Consider the following 13,119-nt stretch of genomic DNA (forward strand, 5'->3'; position numbering starts at 1 on the left):
ACACACAGTCGCCAGCCACTCAGAATGTACTGGGAACAAGTTACAGCCAAATGTCACCAAAGTACTTCTCTCAGCCTGAAAAGGCTATTTAGACCCATGATATTTTTAAGAAAGTGGGTGTCAGTTTAGTCATAAGGAAGGCCTTTGGGCTCATGTATTGTGGATTGGGCTTCTATTTGGCCACTTTTAGCCAAGTCACACAGTCAGCAGCCACTTAGACTGTACTGGGAAGAAGTTACAGTTAAACGTCACCAAAGTGCTTCTCTCAGCCTGAAAAGGCTATTTTGACCAATGATATTTTTAAGAAAATGAGTGTCAGTTTTGTCATAAGGAAGGCATTTGGGCCCATGTATAGTGCATTGGGATTCTATTTGGGCACTTTTAGGTACAACACACAGTCGCCAGCCACTCAGAATGTACTGGGAACAAGTTACAGCCAAATGTCACCAAAGTGCTTCTCTCAGCCTGAAAAGGCTATTTAGACCCATGATATTTTTAAGAAAGTGGGTGTCAGTTTAGTCATAAGGAAGGCCTTTGGGCTCTTGTATTGTGGATTTGCCTTCTATTTGGCCACTTTTAGCCAAGTCACACAGTCAGCAGCCACTTAGATTGTACTGGGGCCAAGTTACAGTTAAACGTCACCAAAGTGCTTCTCTCAGCCTGAAAAGGCTACTTTGACCAATGCATTTTTCAAAGAAAATGAGTGTCCGATTTTTCATAAGGAAGGCATTTGGGCCCATGTATAGTGCATTGGGATTCTATTTGGGCACTTTTAGGTACAACACACAGTCGCCAGCCACTCAGAATGTACTGGGAACAAGTTACAGCCAAATGTCACCAAAGTGCTTCTCTCAGCCTGAAAAGGCTATTTAGACCCATGATATTTTTAAGAAAGTGGGTGTCAGTTTAGTCATAAGGAAGGCCTTTGGGCTCTTGTATTGTGGATTTGCCTTCTATTTGGCCACTTTTAGCCAAGTCACACAGTCAGCAGCCACTTAGACTGTACTGGGAACAAGTTACAGTTAAACGTCACCAAAGTGCTTCTCTCAGCCTGAAAAGGCTATTTTGACCAATGATATTTTTAAGAAAATGAGTGTCAGTTTTGTCATAAGGAAGGCATTTGGGCCCATGTATAGTGCATTGGGATTCTATTTGGGCACTTTTAGGTACAACACACAGTCGCCAGCCACTCAGAATGTACTGGGAACAAGTTACAGCCAAATGTCACCAAAGTGCTTCTCTCAGCCTGAAAAGGCTATTTAGACCCATGATATTTTTAAGAAAGTGGGTGTCAGTTTAGTCATAAGGAAGGCCTTTGGGCTCATGTATTGTGGATTGGGCTTCTATTTGGCCACTTTTAACCAAGTCACACAGTCAGCAGCCACTTAGACTGTACTGGGAACAAGTTACAGTTAAATGTCACCAAAGTGCTTCTCTCAGCCTGAAAAGGCTATTTTGACCAATGATTTTTTAAAGAAAATGAGTGTCAGTTTTGTCATAAGGAAGGCATTTGGGCCCATGTATAGTGCATTGGGATTCTATTTGGGCACTTTTAGGTACAACACACAGTCGCCAGCCACTCAGAATGTACTGGGAACAAGTTACAGCCAAATGTCACCAAAGTGCTTCTCTCAGCCTGAAAAGGCTATTTAGACCCATGATATTTTTAAGAAAGTGGGTGTCAGTTTAGTCATAAGGAAGGCCTTTGGGCTCATGTATTGTGGATTGGGCTTCTATTTGGCCACTTTTAACCAAGTCACACAGTCAGCAGCCACTTAGACTGTACTGGAAACAAGTTACAGTTAAATGTCACCAAAGTGCTTCTCTCAGCCTGAAAAGGCTATTTTGACCAATGATTTTTTAAAGAAAATGAGTGTCAGTTTTGTCATAAGGAAGGCATTTGGGCCCATGTATAGTGCATTGGGATTCTATTTGGGCACTTTTAGGTACAACACACAGTCACCAGCCACTCAGAATGTACTGGGAACAAGTTACAGCCAAATGTCACCAAAGTACTTCTCTCAGCCTGAAAAGGCTATTTAGACCCATGATATTTTTAAGAAAGTGGGTGTCAGTTTAGTCATAAGGAAGGCCTTTGGGCTCATGTATTGTGGATTGGGCTTCTATTTGGCCACTTTTAGCCAAGTCACACAGTCAGCAGCCACTTAGACTGTACTGGGAAGAAGTTACAGTTAAACGTCACCAAAGTGCTTCTCTCAGCCTGAAAAGGCTATTTTGACCAATGATATTTTTAAGAAAATGAGTGTCAGTTTTGTCATAAGGAAGGCATTTGGGCCCATGTATAGTGCATTGGGATTCTATTTGGGCACTTTTAGGTACAACACACAGTCGCCAGCCACTCAGAATGTACTGGGAACAAGTTACAGCCAAATGTCACCAAAGTGCTTCTCTCAGCCTGAAAAGGCTATTTAGACCCATGATATTTTTAAGAAAGTGGGTGTCAGTTTAGTCATAAGGAAGGCCTTTGGGCTCTTGTATTGTGGATTTGCCTTCTATTTGGCCACTTTTAGCCAAGTCACACAGTCAGCAGCCACTTAGATTGTACTGGGAACAAGTTACAGTTAAACGTCACCAAAGTGCTTCTCTCAGCCTGAAAAGGCTACTTTGACCAATGCATTTTTCAAAGAAAATGAGTGTCCGATTTTTCATAAGGAAGGCATTTGGGCCCATGTATAGTGCATTGGGATTCTATTTGGGCACTTTTAGGTACAACACACAGTCGCCAGCCACTCAGAATGTACTGGGAACAAGTTACAGCCAAATGTCACCAAAGTGCTTCTCTCAGCCTGAAAAGGCTATTTAGACCCATGATATTTTTAAGAAAGTGGGTGTCAGTTTAGTCATAAGGAAGGCCTTTGGGCTCATGTATTGTGGATTGGGCTTCTATTTGGCCACTTTTAACCAAGTCACACAGTCAGCAGCCACTTAGACTGTACTGGGAACAAGTTACAGTTAAATGTCACCAAAGTGCTTCTCTCAGCCTGAAAAGGCTATTTTGACCAATGATATTTTTAAGAAAATGAGTGTCAGTTTTGTCATAAGGAAGGCATTTGGGCCCATGTATAGTGCATTGGGATTCTATTTGGGCACTTTTAGGTACAACACACAGTCGCCAGCCACTCAGAATGTACTGGGAACAAGTTACAGCCAAATGTCACCAAAGTGCTTCTCTCAGCCTGAAAAGGCTATTTAGACCCATGATATTTTTAAGAAAGTGGGTGTCAGTTTAGTCATAAGGAAGGCCTTTGGGCTCTTGTATTGTGGATTTGCCTTCTATTTGGCCACTTTTAGCCAAGTCACACAGTCAGCAGCCACTTAGACTGTACTGGGAACAAGTTACAGTTAAACGTCACCAAAGTGCTTCTCTCAGCCTGAAAAGGCTATTTTGACCAATGATATTTTTAAGAAAATGAGTGTCAGTTTTGTCATAAGGAAGGCATTTGGGCCCATGTATAGTGCATTGGGATTCTATTTGGGCACTTTTAGGTACAACACACAGTCGCCAGCCACTCAGAATGTACTGGGAACAAGTTACAGCCAAATGTCACCAAAGTGCTTCTCTCAGCCTGAAAAGGCTATTTAGACCCATGATATTTTTAAGAAAGTGGGTGTCAGTTTAGTCATAAGGAAGGCCTTTGGGCTCATGTATTGTGGATTGGGCTTCTATTTGGCCACTTTTAACCAAGTCACACAGTCAGCAGCCACTTAGACTGTACTGGGAACAAGTTACAGTTAAATGTCACCAAAGTGCTTCTCTCAGCCTGAAAAGGCTATTTTGACCAATGATTTTTTAAAGAAAATGAGTGTCAGTTTTGTCATAAGGAAGGCATTTGGGCCCATGTATAGTGCATTGGGATTCTATTTGGGCACTTTTAGGTACAACACACAGTCGCCAGCCACTCAGAATGTACTGGGAACAAGTTACAGCCAAATGTCACCAAAGTGCTTCTCTCAGCCTGAAAAGGCTATTTAGACCCATGATATTTTTAAGAAAGTGGGTGTCAGTTTAGTCATAAGGAAGGCCTTTGGGCTCATGTATTGTGGATTGGGCTTCTATTTGGCCACTTTTAACCAAGTCACACAGTCAGCAGCCACTTAGACTGTACTGGAAACAAGTTACAGTTAAATGTCACCAAAGTGCTTCTCTCAGCCTGAAAAGGCTATTTTGACCAATGATTTTTTAAAGAAAATGAGTGTCAGTTTTGTCATAAGGAAGGCATTTGGGCCCATGTATAGTGCATTGGGATTCTATTTGGGCACTTTTAGGTACAACACACAGTCACCAGCCACTCAGAATGTACTGGGAACAAGTTACAGCCAAATGTCACCAAAGTACTTCTCTCAGCCTGAAAAGGCTATTTAGACCCATGATATTTTTAAGAAAGTGGGTGTCAGTTTAGTCATAAGGAAGGCCTTTGGGCTCATGTATTGTGGATTGGGCTTCTATTTGGCCACTTTTAGCCAAGTCACACAGTCAGCAGCCACTTAGACTGTACTGGGAAGAAGTTACAGTTAAACGTCACCAAAGTGCTTCTCTCAGCCTGAAAAGGCTATTTTGACCAATGATATTTTTAAGAAAATGAGTGTCAGTTTTGTCATAAGGAAGGCATTTGGGCCCATGTATAGTGCATTGGGATTCTATTTGGGCACTTTTAGGTACAACACACAGTCGCCAGCCACTCAGAATGTACTGGCAACAAGTTACAGCCAAATGTCACCAAAGTGCTTCTCTCAGCCTGAAAAGGCTATTTAGACCCATGATATTTTTAAGATAGTGGGTGTCAGTTTAGTCATAAGGAAGGCCTTTGGGCTCTTGTATTGTGGATTGGGCTTCTATTTGGCCACTTTTAGCCAAGTCACACAGTCAGCAGCCACTTAGACTGTACTGGGAACAAGTTACAGTTAAACGTCACCAAAGTGCTTCTCTCAGCCTGAAAAGGCTACTTTGACCAATGCATTTTTCAAAGAAAATGAGTGTCCGATTTTTCATAAGGAAGGCATTTGGGCCCATGTATAGTGCATTTGGGATTCTATTTGGGCACTTTTAGGTACAACACACAGTCGCCAGCCACTCAGAATGTACTGGGAACAAGTTACAGCCAAATGTCACCAAAGTGCTTCTCTCAGCCTGAAAAGGCTATTTAGACCCATGATATTTTTAAGAAAGTGGGTGTCAGTTTAGTCATAAGGAAGGCCTTTGGGCTCTTGTATTGTGGATTTGCCTTCTATTTGGCCACTTTTAGCCAAGTCACACAGTCAGCAGCCACTTAGACTGTACTGGGAACAAGTTACAGTTAAACGTCACCAAAGTGCTTCTCTCAGCCTGAAAAGGCTATTTTGACCAATGATATTTTTAAGAAAATGAGTGTCAGTTTTGTCATAAGGAAGGCATTTGGGCCCATGTATAGTGCATTGGGATTCTATTTGGGCACTTTTAGGTACAACACACAGTCGCCAGCCACTCAGAATGTACTGGGAACAAGTTACAGCCAAATGTCACCAAAGTGCTTCTCTCAGCCTGAAAAGGCTATTTAGACCCATGATATTTTTAAGAAAGTGGGTGTCAGTTTAGTCATAAGGAAGGCCTTTGGGCTCATGTATTGTGGATTGGGCTTCTATTTGGCCACTTTTAACCAAGTCACACAGTCAGCAGCCACTTAGACTGTACTGGGAACAAGTTACAGTTAAATGTCACCAAAGTGCTTCTCTCAGCCTGAAAAGGCTATTTTGACCAATGATTTTTTAAAGAAAATGAGTGTCAGTTTTGTCATAAGGAAGGCATTTGGGCCCATGTATAGTGCATTGGGATTCTATTTGGGCACTTTTAGGTACAACACACAGTCGCCAGCCACTCAGAATGTACTGGGAACAAGTTACAGCCAAATGTCACCAAAGTGCTTCTCTCAGCCTGAAAAGGCTATTTAGACCCATGATATTTTTAAGAAAGTGGGTGTCAGTTTAGTCATAAGGAAGGCCTTTGGGCTCATGTATTGTGGATTGGGCTTCTATTTGGCCACTTTTAACCAAGTCACACAGTCAGCAGCCACTTAGACTGTACTGGAAACAAGTTACAGTTAAATGTCACCAAAGTGCTTCTCTCAGCCTGAAAAGGCTATTTTGACCAATGATTTTTTAAAGAAAATGAGTGTCAGTTTTGTCATAAGGAAGGCATTTGGGCCCATGTATAGTGCATTGGGATTCTATTTGGGCACTTTTAGGTACAACACACAGTCACCAGCCACTCAGAATGTACTGGGAACAAGTTACAGCCAAATGTCACCAAAGTACTTCTCTCAGCCTGAAAAGGCTATTTAGACCCATGATATTTTTAAGAAAGTGGGTGTCAGTTTAGTCATAAGGAAGGCCTTTGGGCTCATGTATTGTGGATTGGGCTTCTATTTGGCCACTTTTAGCCAAGTCACACAGTCAGCAGCCACTTAGACTGTACTGGGAAGAAGTTACAGTTAAACGTCACCAAAGTGCTTCTCTCAGCCTGAAAAGGCTATTTTGACCAATGATATTTTTAAGAAAATGAGTGTCAGTTTTGTCATAAGGAAGGCATTTGGGCCCATGTATAGTGCATTGGGATTCTATTTGGGCACTTTTAGGTACAACACACAGTCGCCAGCCACTCAGAATGTACTGGGAACAAGTTACAGCCAAATGTCACCAAAGTGCTTCTCTCAGCCTGAAAAGGCTATTTAGACCCATGATATTTTTAAGAAAGTGGGTGTCAGTTTAGTCATAAGGAAGGCCTTTGGGCTCTTGTATTGTGGATTTGCCTTCTATTTGGCCACTTTTAGCCAAGTCACACAGTCAGCAGCCACTTAGATTGTACTGGGGCCAAGTTACAGTTAAACGTCACCAAAGTGCTTCTCTCAGCCTGAAAAGGCTACTTTGACCAATGCATTTTTCAAAGAAAATGAGTGTCCGATTTTTCATAAGGAAGGCATTTGGGCCCATGTATAGTGCATTGGGATTCTATTTGGGCACTTTTAGGTACAACACACAGTCGCCAGCCACTCAGAATGTACTGGGAACAAGTTACAGCCAAATGTCACCAAAGTGCTTCTCTCAGCCTGAAAAGGCTATTTAGACCCATGATATTTTTAAGAAAGTGGGTGTCAGTTTAGTCATAAGGAAGGCCTTTGGGCTCTTGTATTGTGGATTTGCCTTCTATTTGGCCACTTTTAGCCAAGTCACACAGTCAGCAGCCACTTAGACTGTACTGGGAACAAGTTACAGTTAAACGTCACCAAAGTGCTTCTCTCAGCCTGAAAAGGCTATTTTGACCAATGATATTTTTAAGAAAATGAGTGTCAGTTTTGTCATAAGGAAGGCATTTGGGCCCATGTATAGTGCATTGGGATTCTATTTGGGCACTTTTAGGTACAACACACAGTCGCCAGCCACTCAGAATGTACTGGGAACAAGTTACAGCCAAATGTCACCAAAGTGCTTCTCTCAGCCTGAAAAGGCTATTTAGACCCATGATATTTTTAAGAAAGTGGGTGTCAGTTTAGTCATAAGGAAGGCCTTTGGGCTCATGTATTGTGGATTGGGCTTCTATTTGGCCACTTTTAACCAAGTCACACAGTCAGCAGCCACTTAGACTGTACTGGGAACAAGTTACAGTTAAATGTCACCAAAGTGCTTCTCTCAGCCTGAAAAGGCTATTTTGACCAATGATTTTTTAAAGAAAATGAGTGTCAGTTTTGTCATAAGGAAGGCATTTGGGCCCATGTATAGTGCATTGGGATTCTATTTGGGCACTTTTAGGTACAACACACAGTCGCCAGCCACTCAGAATGTACTGGGAACAAGTTACAGCCAAATGTCACCAAAGTGCTTCTCTCAGCCTGAAAAGGCTATTTAGACCCATGATATTTTTAAGAAAGTGGGTGTCAGTTTAGTCATAAGGAAGGCCTTTGGGCTCATGTATTGTGGATTGGGCTTCTATTTGGCCACTTTTAACCAAGTCACACAGTCAGCAGCCACTTAGACTGTACTGGAAACAAGTTACAGTTAAATGTCACCAAAGTGCTTCTCTCAGCCTGAAAAGGCTATTTTGACCAATGATTTTTTAAAGAAAATGAGTGTCAGTTTTGTCATAAGGAAGGCATTTGGGCCCATGTATAGTGCATTGGGATTCTATTTGGGCACTTTTAGGTACAACACACAGTCACCAGCCACTCAGAATGTACTGGGAACAAGTTACAGCCAAATGTCACCAAAGTACTTCTCTCAGCCTGAAAAGGCTATTTAGACCCATGATATTTTTAAGAAAGTGGGTGTCAGTTTAGTCATAAGGAAGGCCTTTGGGCTCATGTATTGTGGATTGGGCTTCTATTTGGCCACTTTTAGCCAAGTCACACAGTCAGCAGCCACTTAGACTGTACTGGGAAGAAGTTACAGTTAAACGTCACCAAAGTGCTTCTCTCAGCCTGAAAAGGCTATTTTGACCAATGATATTTTTAAGAAAATGAGTGTCAGTTTTGTCATAAGGAAGGCATTTGGGCCCATGTATAGTGCATTGGGATTCTATTTGGGCACTTTTAGGTACAACACACAGTCGCCAGCCACTCAGAATGTACTGGGAACAAGTTACAGCCAAATGTCACCAAAGTGCTTCTCTCAGCCTGAAAAGGCTATTTAGACCCATGATATTTTTAAGAAAGTGGGTGTCAGTTTAGTCATAAGGAAGGCCTTTGGGCTCTTGTATTGTGGATTTGCCTTCTATTTGGCCACTTTTAGCCAAGTCACACAGTCAGCAGCCACTTAGATTGTACTGGGAACAAGTTACAGTTAAACGTCACCAAAGTGCTTCTCTCAGCCTGAAAAGGCTACTTTGACCAATGCATTTTTCAAAGAAAATGAGTGTCCGATTTTTCATAAGGAAGGCATTTGGGCCCATGTATAGTGCATTGGGATTCTATTTGGGCACTTTTAGGTACAACACACAGTCGCCAGCCACTCAGAATGTACTGGGAACAAGTTACAGCCAAATGTCACCAAAGTGCTTCTCTCAGCCTGAAAAGGCTATTTAGACCCATGATATTTTTAAGAAAGTGGGTGTCAGTTTAGTCATAAGGAAGGCCTTTGGGCTCATGTATTGTGGATTGGGCTTCTATTTGGCCACTTTTAACCAAGTCACACAGTCAGCAGCCACTTAGACTGTACTGGGAACAAGTTACAGTTAAATGTCACCAAAGTGCTTCTCTCAGCCTGAAAAGGCTATTTTGACCAATGATATTTTTAAGAAAATGAGTGTCAGTTTTGTCATAAGGAAGGCATTTGGGCCCATGTATAGTGCATTGGGATTCTATTTGGGCACTTTTAGGTACAACACACAGTCGCCAGCCACTCAGAATGTACTGGGAACAAGTTACAGCCAAATGTCACCAAAGTGCTTCTCTCAGCCTGAAAAGGCTATTTAGACCCATGATATTTTTAAGAAAGTGGGTGTCAGTTTAGTCATAAGGAAGGCCTTTGGGCTCTTGTATTGTGGATTTGCCTTCTATTTGGCCACTTTTAGCCAAGTCACACAGTCAGCAGCCACTTAGACTGTACTGGGAACAAGTTACAGTTAAACGTCACCAAAGTGCTTCTCTCAGCCTGAAAAGGCTATTTTGACCAATGATATTTTTAAGAAAATGAGTGTCAGTTTTGTCATAAGGAAGGCATTTGGGCCCATGTATAGTGCATTGGGATTCTATTTGGGCACTTTTAGGTACAACACACAGTCGCCAGCCACTCAGAATGTACTGGGAACAAGTTACAGCCAAATGTCACCAAAGTGCTTCTCTCAGCCTGAAAAGGCTATTTAGACCCATGATATTTTTAAGAAAGTGGGTGTCAGTTTAGTCATAAGGAAGGCCTTTGGGCTCATGTATTGTGGATTGGGCTTCTATTTGGCCACTTTTAACCAAGTCACACAGTCAGCAGCCACTTAGACTGTACTGGGAACAAGTTACAGTTAAATGTCACCAAAGTGCTTCTCTCAGCCTGAAAAGGCTATTTTGACCAATGATTTTTTAAAGAAAATGAGTGTCAGTTTTGTCATAAGGAAGGCATTTGGGCCCATGTATAGTGCATTGGGATTCTATTTGGGCACTTTTAGGTACAACACACAGTCGCCAGCCACTCAGAATGTACTGGGAACAAGTTACAGCCAAATGTCACCAAAGTGCTTCTCTCAGCCTGAAAAGGCTATTTAGACCCATGATATTTTTAAGAAAGTGGGTGTCAGTTTAGTCATAAGGAAGGCCTTTGGGCTCATGTATTGTGGATTGGGCTTCTATTTGGCCACTTTTAACCAAGTCACACAGTCAGCAGCCACTTAGACTGTACTGGAAACAAGTTACAGTTAAATGTCACCAAAGTGCTTCTCTCAGCCTGAAAAGGCTATTTTGACCAATGATTTTTTAAAGAAAATGAGTGTCAGTTTTGTCATAAGGAAGGCATTTGGGCCCATGTATAGTGCATTGGGATTCTATTTGGGCACTTTTAGGTACAACACACAGTCACCAGCCACTCAGAATGTACTGGGAACAAGTTACAGCCAAATGTCACCAAAGTACTTCTCTCAGCCTGAAAAGGCTATTTAGACCCATGATATTTTTAAGAAAGTGGGTGTCAGTTTAGTCATAAGGAAGGCCTTTGGGCTCATGTATTGTGGATTGGGCTTCTATTTGGCCACTTTTAGCCAAGTCACACAGTCAGCAGCCACTTAGACTGTACTGGGAAGAAGTTACAGTTAAACGTCACCAAAGTGCTTCTCTCAGCCTGAAAAGGCTATTTTGACCAATGATATTTTTAAGAAAATGAGTGTCAGTTTTGTCATAAGGAAGGCATTTGGGCCCATGTATAGTGCATTGGGATTCTATTTGGGCACTTTTAGGTACAACACACAGTCGCCAGCCACTCAGAATGTACTGGGAACAAGTTACAGCCAAATGTCACCAAAGTGCTTCTCTCAGCCTGAAAAGGCTATTTAGACCCATGATATTTTTAAGAAAGTGGGTGTCAGTTTAGTCATAAGGAAGGCCTTTGGGCTCTTGTATTGTGGATTTGCCTTCTATTTGGCCACTTTTAGCCAAGTCACACAGTCAGCAGCCACTTAGATTGTACTGGGAACAAGTTACAGTTAAACGTCACCAAAGTGCTTCTCTCAGCCTGAAAAGGCTACTTTGACCAATGCATTTTTCAAAGAAAATGAGTGTCCGATTTTTCATAAGGAAGGCATTTGGGCCCATGTATAGTGCATTGGGATTCTATTTGGGCACTTTTAGGTACAACACACAGTCGCCAGCCACTCAGAATGTACTGGGAACAAGTTACAGCCAAATGTCACCAAAGTGCTTCTCTCAGCCTGAAAAGGCTATTTAGACCCATGATATTTTTAAGAAAGTGGGTGTCAGTTTAGTCATAAGGAAGGCCTTTGGGCTCATGTATTGTGGATTGGGCTTCTATTTGGCCACTTTTAACCAAGTCACACAGTCAGCAGCCACTTAGACTGTACTGGGAACAAGTTACAGTTAAATGTCACCAAAGTGCTTCTCTCAGCCTGAAAAGGCTATTTTGACCAATGATATTTTTAAGAAAATGAGTGTCAGTTTTGTCATAAGGAAGGCATTTGGGCCCATGTATAGTGCATTGGGATTCTATTTGGGCACTTTTAGGTACAACACACAGTCGCCAGCCACTCAGAATGTACTGGGAACAAGTTACAGCCAAATGTCACCAAAGTGCTTCTCTCAGCCTGAAAAGGCTATTTAGACCCATGATATTTTTAAGAAAGTGGGTGTCAGTTTAGTCATAAGGAAGGCCTTTGGGCTCTTGTATTGTGGATTTGCCTTCTATTTGGCCACTTTTAGCCAAGTCACACAGTCAGCAGCCACTTAGACTGTACTGGGAACAAGTTACAGTTAAACGTCACCAAAGTGCTTCTCTCAGCCTGAAAAGGCTATTTTGACCAATGATATTTTTAAGAAAATGAGTGTCAGTTTTGTCATAAGGAAGGCATTTGGGCCCATGTATAGTGCATTGGGATTCTATTTGGGCACTTTTAGGTACAACACACAGTCGCCAGCCACTCAGAATGTACTGGGAACAAGTTACAGCCAAATGTCACCAAAGTGCTTCTCTCAGCCTGAAAAGGCTATTTAGACCCATGATATTTTTAAGAAAGTGGGTGTCAGTTTAGTCATAAGGAAGGCCTTTGGGCTCATGTATTGTGGATTGGGCTTCTATTTGGCCACTTTTAACCAAGTCACACAGTCAGCAGCCACTTAGACTGTACTGGGAACAAGTTACAGTTAAATGTCACCAAAGTGCTTCTCTCAGCCTGAAAAGGCTATTTTGATCAATGATTTTTTAAAGAAAATGAGTGTCAGTTTTGTCATAAGGAAGGCATTTGGGCCCATGTATAGTGCATTGGGATTCTATTTGGGCACTTTTAGGTACAACACACAGTCGCCAGCCACTCAGAATGTACTGGGAACAAGTTACAGCCAAATGTCACCAAAGTGCTTCTCTCAGCCTGAAAAGGCTATTTAGACCCATGATATTTTTAAGAAAGTGGGTGTCAGTTTAGTCATAAGGAAGGCCTTTGGGCTCATGTATTGTGGATTGGGCTTCTATTTGGCCACTTTTAACCAAGTCACACAGTCAGCAGCCACTTAGACTGTACTGGAAACAAGTTACAGTTAAATGTCACCAAAGTGCTTCTCTCAGCCTGAAAAGGCTATTTTGACCAATGATTTTTTAAAGAAAATGAGTGTCAGTTTTGTCATAAGGAAGGCATTTGGGCCCATGTATAGTGCATTGGGATTCTATTTGGGCACTTTTAGGTACAACACACAGTCACCAGCCACTCAGAATGTACTGGGAACAAGTTACAGCCAAATGTCACCAAAGTACTTTTCTCAGCCTGAAAAGGCTATTTAGACCCATGATATTTTTAAGAAAGTGGGTGTCAGTTTAGTCATAAGGAAGGCCTTTGGGCTCATGTATTGTGGATTGGGCTTCTATTTGGCCACTTTTAGCCAAGTCACACAGTCAGCAGCCACTTAGACTGTACTGGGAAGAAGTTACAGT

Source organism: Gymnoscopelus microlampas (assembly GCF_963454915.1).
Source record: "Gymnoscopelus microlampas genome assembly, chromosome: 22".
Classification (NCBI taxonomy): Eukaryota; Metazoa; Chordata; class Actinopteri; order Myctophiformes; family Myctophidae; genus Gymnoscopelus; species Gymnoscopelus microlampas.